At 48.3% G+C, this 20600-nt stretch overlaps 1 protein-coding gene across 3 annotated transcripts in view; it reads left to right on the top strand.

The window, feature by feature from the left end:
• PIK3CD (phosphatidylinositol-4,5-bisphosphate 3-kinase catalytic subunit delta) overlaps positions 1-20600 on the top strand; it is a 61587-nt gene that overhangs the window by 20378 nt on the left and 20609 nt on the right. The window contains exon 1 of one of the 3 annotated variants that reach the window (XM_061160452.1): positions 5095-5232. The exons of the other annotated variants lie outside the window; for them this stretch is intronic. The gene's annotated coding sequence lies outside the window, so the exon portion shown is untranslated. Of the gene's footprint in view, positions 1-5094; positions 5233-20600 lie in introns of those variants that run through there. 3 annotated transcript variants of the gene reach the window in all.

Below are 20600 nucleotides of genomic sequence, written 5' to 3'. Positions count from 1 at the left end.
GGAGTGGGTTGCCATGCCCACCTTCGATGGATCTTCCCAACCCAGGAATTGAACCTTTGTCTCTAATGTCTCCTGCATTGACAGGTGGGTTCTTTACCACTAGCGCCACCTGGAAAGCCCACTTTCAGGTTGACACTTGACAGAATGAGCACTGCAGACATGAACATCATTTTTTAAAATCTGTTCCTCCCCTCCCTTAATGCCCCTCCCCTCAAGATCACAGACTCTGGAAACCTCAGCTCAGGCAGACTTTTTTGGTCTAAGCTTGGGGAATTGGCAAAAGAAAAAAACAAGCTTCAAGATTCTAATTAACTTTGCTTTTTAACTACAGATGAGCCACTTTTTGAGTGATCTGGGGGTGAGAGTCTCAAAGATTAATGAAAATATGTAAAAGTGACAGGAGAGCAGGAGGCAGACACTCCTGTAATTAAGTTCCTTCATTCCTCATGCTTAGAGAGTAAAGAGATCAAGGGAACAAAAGGATGGGGGAATTACGTGAATAATCATGGAGGGACTTCCCTGGCAGTCTGGTGGTTAAGACACGGTGCTTCCATTGCAGGGGGCTTGAGTTCAGTCCCTGGTTGGGAAACTAAGATCCCACCTGCTTCACAGTGCGGCCAAAAATAAATAAATAAACAAATTAAAAAAAAAAAAAACCCAACTGTGGAAACTGTCTCCTCATTTTGAGGAGGATTATTTTCCAGAATCATCTTGTTTTTCCTAATAGAACTTAAAACAAGCATTTAACTTTTTTTTTTTTTTTTTGGTTCTTAATTCCTTTTTTTTTTGGTTGTTAGTTTTGTCTTTTTTTTTTTTTAGTATAGCCTTTCTCGTCTTAGCCCTGCTCAACTTTCTTTTTTATATATAAGACAGTTGTGTCCCTTTAAACAAAAATTATTTATTTATTTATTTGTGGCTGTGCTGGGTCTTTGTTGCCCTAGTTATGGTGATTGGGGGCTCCTCTCTAGTTGTGGTGCTTGGGCTTCACATTGCAGTGGTTTCTCTTGTTGCAGAGCATGGGCTCTAGGGCATGTGGACTCAGTACCTGTGGCTCACAGGCTTAGTTGCTCCATAGCATGTGGGATCTTCTGGGATCAGGGATTGAACCTGTGTTTCCTGCATTGGCAGGCGGATTCTTTACCACTGAGCCACCAGGGAAGTACTCCTACTCAGCTTTCTTATCTGACCACATCTAAAAATGCTATAGAGAAAGAAAAATAATTTTCCTTCTACCCTTCTAAGTTCCTGGCTGAGACCCCTCCTACCTGCCCTGTAATAAAAAGAGTAATAGGAGAAAAACAAATTTAAATACATACATATGTACAAAAGCCCCCCCCAAAGATATGAGACTCACAGAAGTCACCAGACTTCTTTGTCTATACCTTTAAGACAAACAGACAGTTTATGAATTGACAAGAAAAGGGGTTTGGGCTAGGGGTGGTAAGATGGTGAAGAAATTAACAAGGTTTGTTTATACAGCCTCCATCTGTCCATGCTCTGCTCAGTCATGTCTGACTCTTTGCAACCCTCTGGACTCTAGCCCACCAGGCTTCTCTGTCCATGGGGTTTCCCAGGCAAGAATACTGGAGTGGGTTGCCATTTCCTTCTCCAGGGGAATCTTCCCGACCCAGGGATCAAACCCACGTCTCCTGTGTGGATTCTTCACTCGTTGAGCTGTCAAGGAAACCCCTTGCCCCTAAATTCCCTGCCTCTGGTGATTAAGGATGTCTTTTTCCTCTTGGTGCAGGGAAGGTACCTTTCAGGTGGAAGATTTATTTCCTGGTTTTAGGGGACAAGGAAGGTTTAGAGTGTCCTTTTTGCACTGGCTGTTTCTCAACTCATTTTAATTTCAAATAATCAGTATACCAAAGTGGCATATCTGGGGTTGACATACTCTGACCCTGTGCAATGCTTAGGGCCAGGTTTGAAAAGGGAGAGACAAACAGAATTCCAGGAAGGTTGGAGGTTGGGATATGTGTGGGCAGCAGAGAGAAGCTGACATTTCATCACAGTGAGCTTACATAGAAATGTCAGGACAGGGCACAGAAGGAGAGACTCATGGAGCAAATCCGCTTCCCTCTTACAGGCCTGCTGAATGTGACAAGGGACTCTTGCAGGTGGGAGCAGAGGCTTATCTGATCTCTTGCTGCAAGCTCAGGAACTTATAAAGATGAGATGGTTGGATGGCATCACTGACTCAATGGACATGAGTTTGAGCAGACTCCAGGAGTTAGTGAAGGACAAGGAAGCCTGGTGTGCTGCAGTCCATGGGGTCGAAAAGAGTTGGACTCGACTGAGCGACTGAACAACCAGAGCTTTTGGCAACAGCTAGTAGAGAAGTGGGACTCTAATTTCCTTATGCTTTATAACAATGGTGAAACTAATTTATTGATCCACCTAACTAATTTCTTTATATCCTCACTTGTATTTCAGAAAGGAGTTAATATATCTGAACTTGGAACCAGATCGGACAGTTTGAGTTTTCTTCCCTCTCTGCCACTAACTAGTGGGTTGCAGCATCTCTGTTAGAGAAAATATGTCTGAGCATTTCATATACCACACACCAGGCACTGTCCTAGAGACTTTCCACATGTCTGTATTAATTCACTTAATTATCTCCCAAACAGCTGATTGCATGCTGTCTCTTTCTAGAATTTGTCAGTGCAGTTCCAGGACATTTGTGAATACAGGCAGGATGACTTCTGTGACTTTTGCCATTTCAAAGAATCCTGGGTTTTTCTCTTAGCTCCAGAGGAAAACAATACCCTCATTTGAACATTGTTAATGGGGACCTTGCTTTGAGGTTGACTTTCAGTCAAACCCGGGCTGGAGAGAAAGGAAGTCTGCACCACGGGGCCCCTAGTGAGAAGGGCACCCACAGGTGGAGATGGGACCCGCCAAAACCTGTCAGCCACTTGGAAAATCTCTTCTGTTGCCTGGCCTTAGGGGGTCATTATCCTTTCCTGGTTGAGGCTTGTTAGGGATATTACCTCTCCCCAGTCAGGATGCCTGTCAGAGAACCCCTCCCTGCATGTTTGCCCATCCAAAGTCCAGGTGTGACCCTGAAGCTTATACTTCATCCTGGGAAACCCCGATTCTGTGCATTAAGGGCGGTCCTACCGACCTCCGCCCCCACCCCCACTGGGTACCCCTCCCTCCTCAGGCTGAGTGCGGGTCCCATCCTCGAGTGTACTGTCTGCTGCTGCAAGGAGGAGCAGGAGTGGAGGTGGAAGCTTGCCAGTGGCGCCCTGGGTTGGGTGCCGGGTTGTTCCCACCCAGCGGCCAGGCTCCGCCTTCTCTAGAGATTGTCGGCCAAGTGCACACCTCGCAGCGCTGTGTGGGTAAAGAGTGCGGTTCAGTGTGAATGCGCACTAGTGCGTGTGTGTCTGTGGTGTCCACGGCTGATTGTGTGTTGACATACAGTAATTATGTGAGTGTGTGTTTGTGTGTGTATCTTTGGTCTCTGGGTATTTGTACGGGTGCATGTGACTTTGAGCATCATTGTGTGTATCAGTTTATGTAGAAGAAAGAGAAGGAAATGGCAACCCACTCCAGTATTCTTGCCTGGAGAGTCCCATGGACAGAGGAGCCTGGCGAGTTACAGTCCATGGGGTCGCAAAGAGTCGGACACGACTTAGCGACTAAACCACTACCACCGTGTGACTTTGCGCATCATTGTGTGTGTCAGTTTACGTAACTGTGCCCAAGTGTGTGTGTATGTGTGTGAACGTGCATGCGAGTGTACTTGTGTGTGACATCCGCTGACGGGATACCGAGGGGGATCCTCCTATCCTGAACCCCCTCTCTTCTCTTCTCGAGAAGCCCGGGGCACCCGGCACCCCCGGCCCTGACAGGGGTGCTGGGGATAGTACGCAGAGATCGCCGAGGGCTCCGGGACTTCCCAGGACTGGTCTGCCTGGTCCGCGCATCCCAGGCTTCTTCAGGATTCCCGGGAACTTCTGTTGGAGTGTTTCTCCTGCCCTTTTCCCAGGCTCTGGGCGAAGCTGGGATGGAGGGAGGCTCCTTGGGTTCGCACAGGCGGGCCTGCCTTGGGCGCCTCACCTGGAACGCTCGGTGGAGGTGGAAAGCCGCCGAGGCCAGCTTTCTTCCGCCCCAGGGATGGGACACCCTGGGGTCACTCCGAACCTCACACTCTCCTCAGCCGTTTGCGCTCCACTGTGGCGGAGGTTGAAGTTCCGGGCGGTGAACTCCAAAGAGCATTCGAGGGGACCTGGGACGTTGCAGGGCAAGAACCGTATGAACCTGGTACCAATCCAAAGTGGTCCTAAAGCCCTAAGAGGCTGTGGGATTGGGTGCGGAAGTGTGTGCGTGTGTGGTGCGGGGTGGTAGTGAGGTTCCCTGCCCTCCGAGCTTCTGTTTTATTTACAACTCGAGGGAGAACAATGCCCACCTTACAAGGTGACTCCTGGATAGCATCTGGAACGAAGTGCATGGGGATTACCGCGCTGTCTCAGACACGCTCTGCCTGCACGCATAGTTCATCTTAATGAATAGATGTATCGTGACAGTCCCGAGTTAACCTATTTGTTTTCTAAATCGGAACTGAGAGAGGGACTCCGATGGAAAGCGGGGCCCAGTGGCTGGGCAACAGTCCGCGCACTGGATTTGAGCCAGGTACTCTGGTGACCCGGGCTCCTGACAAGTGACACTGGCCCCGTGCCCCGCCCTTTCTGGTGATTCCCTGGGAACCCAAGCAGTCTGGCGAACGGCCCTCCCTCGCTCACTTTGCAGGTGGCATTTTCTATCCTCTGGTTACCGGCAGAAAGGGGGGCCGGGGCCAGCGCGCGCAAGCTGTCCGGGGTCCCCTGGCTCCAGGCGCAGCCCCACCCGCCCGCAGCGGGGCTCGGGGAGGATTTGCGGCGGCGTCCGCGAGGCGCAGAGCGCACGCCTGCTCTCCAGAGCTTCGCCCAGCTGGGGCTGTGAGAATTTGCCGACGGTGCCCGCGCCTCGACTGGCCCCGCCCCGACCCCGGGACGCCCCGCCCCCTGGCCCTGCCAGCGCCGGCCCATTGTCCGGGCCCCGCCCAGGGCCGCGCCCCTCGCGGATGCCCCACTCACCGGCTCCGCGCCGCGGGCCTGCCCTCAGGCCCCCACGGGCTCCGCGCCGCCGCCCGGAGGCTCGCGCCCTCCCATCGCTCCGGGACCCGCCCGCCGCGTCCCCTGGGCAACAGTCTCCAGGGAGACCGGGCTCCGCCCCCGGCACCGACACCCGGTACGGAGCCCACCTGTGCGGGCGTCTGCGGGGTCCCAGTGCCCCCCGTTCACGCCCCACCCCGCCCAGCGCCGGGCTTTGTCCGCGAGGGGCGATCCCGGCCCGGGGGTGCGGGGGCTGGGGAGGAGGGCGCGTTCCGGGGCGCACCCGACCCCGCTGCGGAGGCCGAGGCAGCGGGCCGCGCTCGCGTTGTGCTTCTCTGGCGTGGACTGGTTCATAGTCTCCTTTTCCCGTTTTACTGCCTCCCTTTTATGCCTCCGGGGGGCCGGGAATCCGGGGTGTCCCGCTGCCGCCCTTGGTGGGAATGAGCAGGGCCCTCCGCCGGGCTCCGGACGGGGACGCGCGCCTGTTCAGGGCAAGATGTTTACTTGTCAGGGACCGAGCAGTTGCCGCGCGCGCCTTCCCCTCCCCCTGCCCCCGATTCGGGACGGAGCATCCTGCGCTCCGTCCGTTCCCAGTGATGCCTCCCAAAGCTTTGCCCTTGAACCCAGAGGGCTAGAGGGCAGCAAACCCGGCTCCTGAGGTCCCGGAAGGTGCTGAGGGCCAGAGCGAAAGGCGCACCTCCTCCCTGACCGCCCTCTTGTGAATTCTGTCCCGGCTCCCTGTTCCCTGACCTGAATTCCTAAGGACCAGTTCCTTCCCTCCCTTCTCTAACCCTCCATTCCCTCGGCTCCATCGCGCTTTCTGCTTCGTCCTTTCTCGTTTTGAAAGTGCTTTTGCTCTGATCGAGTCTCATTTCCCTGTGACTGAGCTGCTGTTTTTTTGTCCTCTTGTTAATTAGCTTCCTTGGTCAGCGATGCAAGTTATTTCTTTCTTAGTTCTTGTCGCTGATCTCACCTTTCTCTGGTGGCTTTGCTCTGTGAAGTCCTTACCATCCTACCCTGGATGCTGAGTGGAGGGACCATCCGAACCCTGCAGCAGGGTCCACGGGGTATCCTTACAGGGGTTAGGCTGGCAGCAGGGAGAATTCCAGCTTGGACCTTGGGGCGGCATCTTTTTCCAACAGCTTCCTAGAACTGGGCGTTTTGTCTCATGGAGAAGCAGCCAATGGTTTAGGTTTCTTGCTTCTCAGGAGCCCAGTGGGTTCCAGGCAGGAGAAACCAGTTGGGGAGTGGGGGGTAAGTGTCATGTCCTGCTGCTGGAATCCAGCTGCATAGGCTTTTGGAACTCAGGTAGCTTTTGCTCTCTGGGGTCAGATTATTTCCAGGAGCCACCCACAGTGGGTAAAGAAGTACCACAGATGCAGTGAGTGGGTGAACCCCTCCCCACACACCCTTCCCTTTCATCTCCACCAAGCAAGGATTAATCTTCCTTTATGATGTGATCTGGGTGTTGAATAGAGACCTCAAGTTCACAGACATGTTTTTTTGCAGCCATTGAATGGAGCTCGAACCCAGGCTTGACTCAGATCACTTACTTTGCTTTCAAATACCAAACAAAACCAACAAACAACTCTAGAAATGATCTGAGTCATCTGTATGTATATAAATTCCTGCTTCGGGCACTGGAAATGTTCCTGTGGTTTGCTTCAGTACCACCAAAGAGAGCTGGGGGTGGCATTGACACAGATGGTGAAAAAGGCCCGTCAAGCACAATGTGACTGGTTTGCAAAAAGGGAACCTTGGTGAAAGAGTTGCTTTTGAGCTGAAGTCCTCTAAGGGAATGTGCAGAAGGTTTCTGAGACTTTCTATTTTTAAAGATTTCTTGCTTTCTTTCTTTCTCTACTTTCTTTCCTTCCTTCCTTCTTTCTCTCCCCTCTCTCTATCTTTCTTTCTTCCTTCCTTCCTCTCTTTCTCTCTTTCTGTCTTTCTGCTCTCTTTCATTTTCCAGACAGATAAGGAGCTCAGAGTCAGGCAAGAGTGCATTGATGCTCACTGATTTCAAAGCATCTTTAACCTGCCAGGCAGAGGGACCTTTGCTGCTGGTTTTCTGGACCATTCCAGAAAGGTAGATCAGGCAAAGGAAGCAAGTGTGTGGGGGAAGAAGAGATGTTATTTTGTAGATCGGTTAAGAATGTGAATGGAATCCACCCTCCCTGACTGTCTAGCCAAAGGAGAACTTCTCTGTAGGACTAGAATGCTAACAGGAAGAGAGTGACCCAAATTTGTGCTCCGAGCCAACAAAGGGGGATGTGAACTTAGATCCCTGCCAGCTTCCCAGCAAAGGTCTGCTGCTGCCCAGGAAGAAAGGGATGGCTTTGCTCCGAGGAGCCCTAGAGCCCATTTTTAAGCTGCAGCATTTGGTATTTGACTTGCTTCTTTCATGGTAGAGCCAGGCAGGCCTATGTGGCCAGAGAAGAATTAAAACCTTCTTCCGGAGGAAATGGATTGGATTTTCATAACTTGATACCGCTTCTCAAGGAGTCCTTAGGTGGGGACATTCTGTTTCTCTAGGGAGTTGGCAGTCGCTGTATCAATAAGAGGATACTCCTTGGAACTTCTGGGACGTTAGTCCTTTCATTGTGTGAATGAAGAAACTGAGGTCAGAGACTGACATTGGGCCAAGCCTTGGCTGAGCACCCGCCTTTGGTGTCTGGGAGTGGCTGTGTGTGGTTGGCAAGCTCACAGATTGGTCCCATTTGCCAGCTGTGTGTACTTGTTTATTCTTGTACACCAAGTTTGTACGCTATAAGCACCAAGCTCCTTATATGGATGTTCAAGCAGCCACTGTCATTTCTGATGGTTCAGGTAGGGCACAGGGTTATAGCATGATGTCATCCTTGGGGGCTTCCCCCCCCCCCCACCCTCTCTTCATTTCTAGATCTTCGCTGGGAATTTCCAAGCATCTTTATTAGTGTGGCTCTCTCTAAAAAGATCAAATTATTAAGCAGAATTTTTACCTATAAAGCAGAATGAAAGAGTGCCACTGTGGTACAACTAGAGACTGGCCCAGAACCCCTTCCACTCAACGCCCTGTCCCACTCCTGCCACCCTCTGAAAACCTCAGGGTGTTTCTCTGGAGCCGTAGGACTCCCTGGCCCAGAGGCAAAAACCATGGGTTGTGTAGACTCTTGAGGAGTTGGAGTTTCTTCTACACACCTGTTTACACTGTCTTGATCTGTGTTTCCGAAAATGACTTTTAATAATGATTTTTAACCCTCTGACTTTTTGATTCGTAAGATACCTATGTACTGTTGAAAGTGTACAAAATACAAAGAAATTACAAGCATCTCTTGGCTATAATTATACCCCCCCTCCTGAAAGAACCATATTTCCTTATTGGAGTATCCTCCCCCCACCCCACCCCAGAGAGACTTCTTTGCGTGTATCTTTGGAAGCTTGATTTTGATTTACTGTTAAATATGATCATGAACTTCCACAAAAAGAACTGAATGCAAAAAGGAGAGTAAAGGTATAAATCCTTAAGAAAAACAGAAAAGTAGATGATAGAGGAGGGATGTGAGCAAAACTTTTGAAAGGTGGGGATCAGTGAGGTGAGAGAGAAGCAAAGCTTAGAAGGTTGAATATCCCAGCTGCGAGGAAGGGGAGCTGACATGTATACAGTTCCCAGTAAAGGCTAAAGAATGAGGGCTACAGAATGATCCTGACGATGGGGTGCGGGGGGCAGGTGGAAGCAGGAATATGAGTTGGAAGTATGTGTTAGAGCCACAGACCCCTCTCTCAGGCCACCAGGCAGCTTCCTCCCCCACCAGCTGGTTCCTGCAGGCAGTGTTGAACCAGGGCAGCCGAGGGTAAGGGAGGCACTGTGCTGAGAACAGGAGGAGTCAATGAAAGTCTGCGTGCTGAACAGAGAGACCCTGTCTTGCTACTCCCACAGCGTGGCTGTCTGGCTTCTACCCGCCCTCCAGGCAGGGTTTTGAAGAACTTCTCTCTGAGGAAATGGACCTCACATGAAAAACCCCTCCTTTGTCCCTTCACAGCAATACTAACCAAGCAGCTAGGCCTGTACAAACAGCTCTCAGTACCTCGCTCTTAAATTGGAATGGGCAGATCTGGTACATTGCATGTCGAATGAGTCCTCTAGCATGAAAGACAGAGACCCAGACAGATAGGAAAAAGAGATTTCGAAGTCATAAACATGGTTGTCTTTAAAAAGGCATATTTAGGGGACTTCCCTGGTGATACAGTGGTTAAGAATCCACCTGCCAATGCAGGGGACATGGATTCAGTCCCTGGTCCGGGAAGATGCCACGTGCCGTGGAGCAGCTGAGCCTGTGCACCGTAAGTACTGAGCCTGAGTGCTGCAGCTACTGAAGCCCGCGTGCCTAGAGCCTGTGCTCCACACCAAGAGAGGCCACCGCAGTGAGAGACACATGCACCCTAGCAGAGTAGTCCCTGCTCACCACTACTAGAGAAAGCCCACGCAAAACAACAAAGACCCAGTGCAGCCAATAGATAATTTATTAAATTTGAAAAAAGGAATCTGCCTTGCAATGCAGGGGATGTGGGTTCGATCCCTGTCAGGGAACTAAGATCCCATATTCAGAGAAGCAGCTAAGCCCACATGCCACAGCTAAAAGAGTCCATGTGCCACCAGGGAAGATCCCACATGCTGCAACTAAGATGTGATACAGTCAAAGTAAATAAATAAATATTTAAAACATAAAAAGGTATATTCATAAAATAATAATAAGCTCTTGGACATCAAAACTAGGAGTGGAAATTTCAGTAGAATAGAGTTGGATGATAGAACAAGGAAATTCTGGAAAGTAGGACAAAAAGACTTGAGAGATGGGAAAGAAGAAAGAAAAGATAAGAAAATGAGAGTAAGTTTAGGAGGCCCAGTATCTGTCTCATAGAAGCTCAAGGGAAAGAAATGGAGAAGAAAAAGTTATTAAATAAACACCAGGAAAAAAAAATCTAGACGTGAAAGAGTTTCTGCGTTGAGTCTCTGTAGCACTGAGCACAATGATAATAAGATACACTACATCAAAGTAAAAGATGTTCTGAGGGACAGCATCATGAACTTTCAAAACTCCAGAGATAGAGAGAAGTTACTAAAAGCCAGCACAGGGAAAAGGAGCCACAAACAGAAGATCAGAGAACAGAATGGCATTGGACTTCACAAAAGTAACACCAGAAAAGGGGGATGGGGTGGGGTGGAAAGCAATATCAGAAGTTACATGGAGCAATTCTTTCAGGTTTCCAGGGGAAATTAATTCTCAATCCAGAATGTTGTAATCACCATTCAAGCAAAACAATAGAATGAAGACATTTTTCAGACATGTGAATTTTCAAAAACTTTACACACACATACCCTTTGTATTCCTTTTCAAGGAAGCTACTGGAGGATGTGCTCCACTAAAATGAGAGAGGAAACCAACAAAGAGGAACAAGTGGTACAACGTGCAGTTGTCTTGTTTCTCCCTTGGCTCAGCCGCCAAATGACCTTCTGTATTTCAGTTGTTGTCTTTGAGTCTTGAGAGTGGGGAGAAAAAAAAAACCTACCCCACCATGGGAACTGAAAAGTACTCACTTCCAATACTGGACCTGTGATGTGGGCACCACTAATGAGATGTATCTGTGTTACATTTTGACAGAGAAGAGAGGGATGAAATGTTTCTTTTATCCATGGTTATGATGGTGACAGCAGCGATGGGCTGCAAGTTTGAGTTCTTGGTACATAAGTGGCAAGGATACAAAATAGCTCCGAGTGTGTTCTCAGTGACTCAGTTGTGTCCAGCTCTTTGCAGCCCCATGGACTGTAGCTCACCAGGCGCCTCTGTCCATGGAATTTTCCAGGCAAGAATACTGGAGCGGGTTGCCATTTCCTCCTCCAGGGGATCTTCCCAACCCAGGGATTGAACCTGGGTCTCCTGCATCTCCTTCATTGGCAAGCACATTCCTTACCACTGTGCCACCTGGGAAGCCCAGCACCCAGTACACAGTGGCAATACCAGCAGTTTTGCCATCAGAAATGATTCTGCACATAGTGTCTGAAATTATATTTCTTTTCTTGTTCAACTTGTTGTTTTCCCTGGAGTTGATGGTTGCCTCATATTTTTATTTGCTTTTTTTTTCAACATGAAAGCAAACGTGTTAGTCACTCAGTCATGTCCAACTCTTTGGGGCCCCATGGACTGTAACCCACCAGTCTCCTCTGTCCATGAAATTTTCTAGGCAAGAATACTGGAGTGGGTAGCCATTCCCTTCTTCTGGGTTTCTTCCTGACCCAGGGATTGAACCTGGGTCTCCTGCATCACAGGCAGATTCTTTGCCATCTGAGCCACCCTGGAAGCCCTCAGTTTTCAATGTTCAGTTCAGTTCAGCCACTCAGTCATGTCCAACTCTTTGTGACCCCATGCACTGCAGCACACCAGGCCTCCCTGTCCATCATCAACTCCTGGAGTTTACCCAAACTCATGTCCATTGAATTGCCGATGCCATCCAACCATCTCATCCTCTGTCATCTCCTTCTCCTCCTGCCTTCAATATTTCCCAGCATCAGGGTCTTTTCAAATGAGTCAGCTCTTTGCATCAGGTAGCCAAAGTATTGGAGTTTTAGCTTCAAATCAGTCCTTCCAATGAACACTCAGGACTGATCTCCTTTAGGATGGACTGGTTGGATCTCCTTGTAGTCCAAGGGACTCTTAAGAGTCTTCTCCAACACCACAGTTCAAAAGCATCAATTCTTCGGTGCTCAGCTTTCTTTATAGTCCAACTCTCACATCCATACATGACTACAGGAAAAACCATAGCTTTGACTAGATGGACCTTTGTTGACAAAGTAATGTCTCTGCTTTTTAATATGCTGTGTAGGTTGGTCATAACTTTCCTTCCAAGGAGTAAGCATCTTTTAATTTCATGGCTGCAATCTCCATCTGCAGTGATTTTGGAGCCCCCCAAAATAAAGTCAGCCACTGTTTCCACTGTTTCCCCATCTATTTGCCATGAAGTGATGGGACTGGATGCCATGATCTTAGTTTTCTGAATGTTGAGCTTTAAGCCAGCTTTTTCACTCTCCTCTTTCACTTTCATCAAGAGGCTCTTTACTTCTTCACTTTCTGCCATAAAGATGGTGTCACCTGCATATCAGAGGTTATTGATGTTTCTCCCAGCAATCTTGATTCCAGCTTGTGCTTCATCCAGCCCAGCGTTTCTCATGATGTACTCTGCATATAAGTTAAATAAGCAGGGTGACAATATACAGCCTTGACGTACTCCTTTTCCTATTTGGAACCAGTCTGTGGTTCCATGTCCAGTTCTAACTATTTCTTCCTGACTTGCATACAGATTTCTCAAGAGGCAGGTCAGGTGGTCTGGTATTCCCTTCTGTTTCAGAATTTTCCACAGTTTATTGTGATCCACACAGTCAAAGGCTTTGGCATAGTCAATAAAGCAGAAGTAGATGTTTTCCTGGAACTCTCTTGGTTTTTCGGTGATCCAGTGGATGTTGGCAATTTGATCTCTGGTTCCTCTGCCTTTTCTAAAACCAGCTTGAACATCTGGAAGTTCACGGTTCATGTATTGCTGAAGCCTGGCTTGGAGTAATTACTAATTCTTTCTCAAACTCTCCAATAGAACTATTAAACTTCTCACAATGCAGCAAATATGTCAGATAACCCATCATCTCCTTCCCTGCTTAATCATTGAGAGTCCACTTCTTTACTTGCAATCAAGAGCCATTATTGATGGAGAGAAGGTGAAGGGAATGCCCATAATAATAGCGAAGAGAAGTCCCAGTTCTGCATCTGCTCTAGAGAGCAACCAGCCCAATTTAGAGCAAGATGGCTGAGAGCCCAGGAGGAATATCTGTAATAAAAAAATGGAGTTGATGGATTATTTGATATATTTGTTACAATATGAGGGTTTTATAGTTCTGTTAGAGAGTTTAGAGAATAGTTACTCATTCATACATAGAATGCAAAGAAAATGAAAAACAAGGCAACAATCAACTATAGGAGTAACAAAAAGTTGGAACAAGAAAGGATATCATGAGACTTCCCTGGTGGTCCAGAGGTTAAGACTCTGCTTTGCAGTGCAGGGGACGCAGGTTCAATCTCTGGTCAGGGAACTAAGGTCCCACATACCTCAGAGCTCCTGAGCCCACGTGCTCCCAAGCCTGTGCATCACAAGAAGATCCTGCATGTTGCAACTAAGACCTGAAGCAGCCAAATAAATAAATATATTTTTAAAAAAGAAAGGAAATCATAGTGTAGTATGTGGCTTAGCTTTGAACAATATTTACATTGTTATAGTAATGGAAACACTAAAGTTTGATTAACAAAAAATGATCACATTGCTATATCCTGAAGATTGGAGAGAAGATCCATGCATGTGTGTAGCTGCAGGAAAGCACAAACTTATCTTCTAAGGTAAGAAGTTAAAAGTTGGGACTTCCCTGGGGGTCCAGTGGTTAAGAATCTGCCTCTCAGTGCAGGGGGCATGGGTTCAATCCACAGTCAGGGAAGAGTCCACGTGCTGCAAGGCAATGTAAGTCCATGCATTGCAACTACTGAGCCTGCGTGCTCTAAAGCCCATACTCAACACCGAGAAGCCACTGCAGTGAGCCTGTGCGCTGCAACTAGAGAGCAGACCCTGCTTGCCTCAACTAGTGCAAGCCCACAAGCAGCAACAAACAAGTACATGTTAAGAAAAGAAGTTACAAGTTGAAGATCAAGAAATATCAGTATAAACCTATTATTTAGAAATGCAGAGATGAATACCCAGAGAAACAACTGAAAATGGGGATGGTATGTTTGGATGTGGAGGTCAAGAGACTGCTAATTTTTTGCTGCAAACATTTTAGTTTTAATTAATTTTTAAAATCATGTGCTTTCATAACTTTCATAGGTATGAAATTTTTAAAGTCATTATTATAATAGCCACTTCCACCAATAATACAGCTGTTTTCATTTTCTCTATGCTTACTGAAATGTTTTGTCCACAGACATATGTTGCCATGATAACTATATGTGCCGTATTGGTTTCACTTTATGTGGGGTCTGTTTGCAGTGTCATGTAGTATGCACAGGTGTTGTTCTAGTGACTGTATTCACTCTTGTTGTATATATGATAATTTATTTAGCCATTTCTTTATGATTATTATTTTAGATATTTGTTTGGCTGTGCTGCAACTCAGGATCCTCATTGCTGCATGCAGGACACTTTAGTGGTGCCCTGTGGGGTCTAGTTTCCTGACCAGGGATCGCACTTGGGCCCCCCACATTGGAAGCTTAGCATCTCAAACACTGGACCACCAGGGAAGTCTCTCTACTGTTTTTGATTTATAACTTTCACAGATAATACCACAATGAATATCTTTGTGCATATAGGTGAAGTGAAAGTTTCTCAGTCGTGTCCAGCTCTTTGCAACCCCATGGACTGTAGCCCACCAGACTCCTCTGTCCATGGAATTCTCCAGGCAAGAATAGTGGAGTGGGTTACTGTTTCCTTCTCCAGGGAATCTTCCCGAGCCAGGGGTCTAACCCAGGTCTCCCACATTGCAGGCAGATTGTTCACTGCCTGAGCCACCAGGGGAGACCAAGAGTACTGGAGTGGGTAGCCATTCCCTTCTCCTGGGGATCTTCCCAACCTAGGAATTGAACCGGAGTCTTCTGCATTGCAGGCAGATTCTTTACCAGCTCAACCACCAGGGAAGCCCTTTGTGCATATAGCTTTTTCTTTTTCACTTTTGAATTGCTTCCTAGGACAGTTCCCCAAATTGACCAGATATGAGAACTTGGATCTTTCTCTTCGATTTCTCTATATAATGCTGAGCCCCCTAGGTGCACCATGAACTGAGCATCCTAGGAGATTGTTGAGATAGAATTTTCTGCAGGACAATTGGCTTGTTTTTTCTGATGGCAGCAGGAGAAGTCAGAAGTCTTTCTTTTCTTTCCACATATAACAGAATTTCTAAAGCCCTACCCCTCTCCTTCTCTGATGTCTGTTTTGGTTTCCCCCCACTGAGAGTATTTTTCCTTTTTAAAATATTCAAATTAGAAGTTACTGCCCTTTTGAATAATATGGAGTCAAAGGAGATATATTTAAAATGGGAGAGAATGAAAAACAAAAGTGAGAAAGAGGACTTCCCTGGTGGTTCGGTGGTTAAGAATCTGCCTTCAAATGCAGGGGATGAGGGTTCAATCCCTGGTCAAGGAACTAAGATCCCACCTGTTGTGGGACAGCTAAGCCTGAGCCACAACAACTGAGCCTGGTCACCACAGTGAGGAGCCTGCTTGCCACAGCAAAGATCACAGGTGCCACAACTAAGACCCAGCACAGCCAAAAATAAATAATTAAATAAAATGTATTTTTTTAAAAAGTGAAGGAGGCAGAAGTGGGTAGACAAGGAGACCAAGGAGTAAGGCAGTGCATGTCCTCAGCTTACCTTCCAAGCAGACATAGAAATGCCTTCTGCACAACGTGCCATTACTTTGTTATTTTGTCCCATCCTTCACTCCTCTAACCCCTTTTTTTTCTCACGGCAGGAGCTGGGGAGTTAGACAGCCCTCCAGACAAACCCATCCTTCCTCATCATGGGATGGTCTTTGGGATGTCCAACTTGCTTGGACAAAAAAAAAAAAGAAAGTATTTGTAGTTTGGAAGAATAGCACATCTATCCTAAAAGTGTGCTTGATGAGGGCCCTGGGCCATGCAGTTTCCCTCTGGCCTGTGGCCTCATTCTTTTCAAGAAGGAGGAAGATGCAGGCTTCAAGGCTGGGCTGCTGGACTGCCTGTCTGCCAGCTTCTTACGAACAGAGGATCGGGACGCTTTGTGGCCTGCAGGGCCCAACACCTTCCCCCATTCATCTGCCCTGCCAGCTCTGACCCAGGTCCCTAGCCCCATTGCTTTCCCACCTCCATCCTTGCTTCTCATCCTTCCATTTTGCTCACAGCAGCTGAAGCAGTCTTCTTTGTTAAGCGTAAAATCAGGCCATCTCCATCCCCTGATGACTTCCCGCTGCAGCGGTAACAAAGCCTGACTCCTCACCAAAGCTAGAAGGCCCCTCAGGATCAGCCTCATCATCTCGCCCAGACTCCCCTTCATCCATGACTTTCATTTCCTGGTCTCCTGCCTCAGGGCCTTTGCACTTCCCCTTCCATCTTCCTGGAACCCTATTTCATAGAGCTTTGCTGGATCCTTCTCATCATTTGAGCCTCACCTGCAATATAATCTCACCTGAGGACCCTTCCCTGACATGTCATCCAAAGGAGACCCTCCTAGCAAACCCCCGTTTTATCACTTTCCAAGCCTATACTATCTGAAATCATTGTGATTATTCAAATGTTTCTTTTCATTTTTTTGTTTTTTCCTGTTAGACTAAAAATTCCATGAGAGCAGAAGTGGTGCCTGTCCCATTCCCTGATGGGCACATGGAAGGTGCTCAAATAAACATTTTTGAGTGAATGAACAGGCTAGTAAAGGAATGAATAAGGACTTGGGATCTACAGCCTTCTGGGTTGAGGAGGGTCCCACCTTCTTTATCCTGAGGGTCTTTGGGAGGATGTTGTGGTTGGAGGATCTCTTAGCAGCCAGAGCAGGGTGGTGATTCCTGGAAACTCCTTTGGAGTAAACATACAGGAGGTTCACCAGGAGGTGGGCCCTCTGGGTCAAGCATCTTCCACTCTACTTCTCATGTACTCATTTGCTGGCACTTTCCATCTAAGGTGGGCAACAGGAAAAGTGTTCATTTCTCTCTCCGTGGGAGGCTGCCTGGAGCAACACTTGATTATAAGGACTTTTTGAGGCTGAGAAGTCCTGAAAATAAACCCAGGTCAAGGGGCCCAGTGTGGACTCTGCTTGTTCAGTGTGACATGGAAGGCCGGTCCTGAGGTCCCCAGCCCCTTGTCACATGGCTGCTGGCTCGCCTCCTCTCCCATCTTGGGTGGATGGCAGATACTTGTTCAGTTGCTAAGTTGTATCGTACTCTTTGTGACCCCATGGACTGCAGCACGGCAGGCTCCTCTGTCCTTCACTATCTCCCAGAGTTTGCTCAAATTCACGTTCATTGAGTCAGTGATACTATCTAACCATGTCATCCTGTCACCCCCTTCTTCTTTTGCCATCAGTCTTTCCCAGCATCAAAGTCTTTTCCAATGAGTTGGCTCTTCACAGCAGGCAGCCAAAGTATTGGAGCTGGAGCTTCAGCTTCAGCATCAGTCCTTCCAGTGATTATTCAGGGTTGATTTCCTTTAGGATTGACTGGTTTGATCTCCTTGCTGCCCAAGGGACTCTCAAGAGTCTTCTCTAACACCACAGTTCAAAAGCATCAGTTCTTCAGCATTCAGCCTTCTTTATGGTCCAACTCTCACATCCGTACATGACTACTGGATACCACAGTATTGACTATACAGACCTTTGTCAACAAAGTGATGCGTCTGCTTTTTAATACGCTGCCTAGGTTTGTCGTCGCTTTTCTTCCAAGGAGCAAGTATCTTTTCATTTCATGGCTGCAGTCACCGTCTGCAGTGATTTTGGAACCCAAGAAAATAAAATCTCACTGCTTCCACTTTACTGTAGATCCTTGACTGTGGGCGTAACCACCTTCTACAACTTTCTGTGACTGAGGCTCCTTCCCTTGGGCTAATTGGGTTGTAACTTTAGGCTCTGAAATCCAGACATTGGGCAGAGGTTTTGTCTTCCGGTTAAGGACATGAACATCTCTCTCTATGCAGGTTCAAAGGAGTGGTGCAGGGGGACCGCTAGACTCTTGCTTTAGAGTAACATCCAAAGGTACAGGGCATGTTTTGCCCAGGGCATCCCTTAGGGAGAAGGCTGTTTATCACTCAGACAAGTAGGACACAACTTCCCTTCTCCTGCTGCCTATCCCTTGCACAGAGCCTGCTGAGAGTGACTCATGTGTTCCCCTGGGAAGCTGTTTCCCAGGACATGTGACTGTAACACAAAAAAGACAGTTTTTACATTTACAAAGGCTGAGCAGCAGTTCCTGGTGAGCACGTCGGCTACATCTGGGACGGCCACTGGGACAAGGTAGAAGTCTAGCCAACTTGGGAGATGCTGGCTCTGAGCCCCCCAACCCCGACCCCCCAACACACACACAGTGGAGTTTCAGCAGGAACGAAGGGATCCTTCAGCTGTCCCGAGCTAGAGACAAGCAGCTGGTCTGCCAGCCCAGGGGCCGTATGGTCTACAGGCTCACTCCCCATCCCATTTGTGACTCTGGGATCCTGCATCCCTTATTTGTCCTTTTCTCTTAGAAATAACTTACTCCCCTGGTTGGTGGCTCAGATGGTAAAGAATCTGCTTGCAATGTGAGAGACCCAGGTTCAATCCCTGGGTCAGAAAGATCCCCTGGAGAAGGAAATGGCTACCCACACAAGTATTCTTGCCCAGAGAATTCCATGGACAGAGGAGCCTGGCAGGCTACAGTCCATGGGGTCGCAAAGAGTCGGGTATGACTGAGCAACTAGCACACTTAGAAATAACTTAGGGCCCCCTGAAACGTTCCTGAGGTCCGAGGAAGGATGGGGCTGGCGGGTGTCCTTTCAGCGAAACCTTTGGAGAAATTCCTCTGCCAGCCGCTTAGGACTCAGGTCAGACCCCTCAAACCTTCACAGCTGAGAAACTGTTCTTCATCCTCAGGCCAAAGAAAGTGGCCTCACATCCAGGAATGTCTTGTAACAGCTTGCAAAGAGGATGGGGACAGCAATCCCCCACCTGGGATGGCTCTGTTGCTGCATCGCTGTTCTGTGGATGATGCTGGCCGGAAGTGGGAAGGTGAGAGGAAGCGAGCTTCCTCTGGTCCAGTTTTCTTTGATCTTTTATGAATGATTCAGATGCGGATAAATAGAAAAGCCCTCTCTCAAAATTCTGGATGACTTGGAGTGAGAAGGATGGCTCATTGTTCTTCTTAGGTCCATCCCATTTTGGTCCCCGGAGGGTGGTCCTGGCCCTCCCTCACCCTCTTGTCCCATGGCTCCATGGCCGCCTACTGACCCCAAGTGATGTCTCTATGACCCCTAAGATGTCTCCTCTGAGCTCTACTGTGACTTTGACCCTTGGATGTCTCCACTGGGGTGCTCAGTAAACAACTCTGATTCGGTGTGTCTGAAATGGAGCTCTTGCTATTTCAAGCCCTTCCAAATCTGTTTCTCCAGTATACTTTCCCGTCTCAGTAAATATCCACTATCCAGCCAGTCTCCCAAGCCCAACCTGCCTGTTATCCTTGCTCCTTCCCTCACTGTCCCCCATCTGATGACCCCTGCCCCCCACCAGCTCCTAGATGTATGTGATTCCCTTCCTCTTGCCAGTTCCATCTCCTCCTCCTAGATCAAGGCACCGTCATCTGTAGCATGAGGTGCCCCACACTCTCCTCCTTGCCTGCTTGCAACTGTCCAGCCCTTTCTAGCCACAGGCAACAGCATCATTTGAGATGCCAATCAGATCCAGTGACTCCCTGGCCTAAAACCTTCTAGGACTGTGCATCACTCCTGGAGTGAAAACCAGGTGCTTCCCTGTGAAGGCTCAAAGAGACTGGTCCCCACTGACCTCCTCAGCCCATCTCATCCCACTGTCCCACATGCTCCAGAGGCAAGGGACCACCTGCTGTCAGCTCTGAACATGATGGCTCACCCTGGTCCTCTGCCCCAGTGTCCTCCCCTCACAGTGGTCTTTCTCAGCCTTCTGCATGTGGTAGCCCCTCCTGCTGTCCTTCTTCGAATCATCACTTGACAATCTGCCATTTACCACTTTGATCCATCATTGCAGAAACATCCATCTTGTCTACTGTGTCTTCCCTACTGATATGTAAGGTCTTTCTGGAGAGGGACCCTTTGTCTCATTCACCTGTGTGTTCCCAGCACCTCTCGTGATTCCTGGCACTTGATAAATACTAGTTGAATAAACTAATACATCTCAGCCTTAGTGATATATACAAAGTGTCAGATCTGATAATACGTGAGTGCAGATTATTTCTGTGAGATGAAATTCCATTCACGAGTGCAAATTACTCCATGAGAATAGTTGTGAAGTTCTGTATTCAGATTCAGGACATTAGTGTTCCTGTACAGTGTGGGAGGGGCTTCCCAGGTGGCGCTAGTGGTAAAGAACCCACCTGCCAATGCAGATAGACGTAAGAGACATAGGTTTGATCCCTGGGTTGGGAAGATCCCCTGGAGGAGGGCATAGCAACCTGCTCCAGTTTTCTTGCCTGGAGAATCCCAGGGACAGAGGAGTCTGGTGGGCTATGGTCCATGGGGTCACAAAAATTTGGACACGACTGAAGCGCCGATTTAGCTTGCATGCACACATAGGCTGGGAGACCCTGGCTTACTGTGAGAAATATCTGGAGGGTTGGCAGCCCCCAAGCTTGGTGATATGGCAACCGGAGAACACTCTGTGGGGTAGGCTGGGGGAGTGGGGGCGGGAAACCTGATATACTTTTAGGCCAAACAAATGGGAGTTTGGTGCCCAGAACATTCTTCTACAATTGGCCTGCCAGG

This window comes from Dama dama, chromosome 14 (genome assembly GCF_033118175.1).
Source record: "Dama dama isolate Ldn47 chromosome 14, ASM3311817v1, whole genome shotgun sequence".
Lineage (NCBI taxonomy): Eukaryota > Metazoa > Chordata > Mammalia > Artiodactyla > Cervidae > Dama > Dama dama.
Note: the sequence above shows the minus strand (reverse complement) of the source record. Positions and strands in the feature narration are given on the sequence as shown.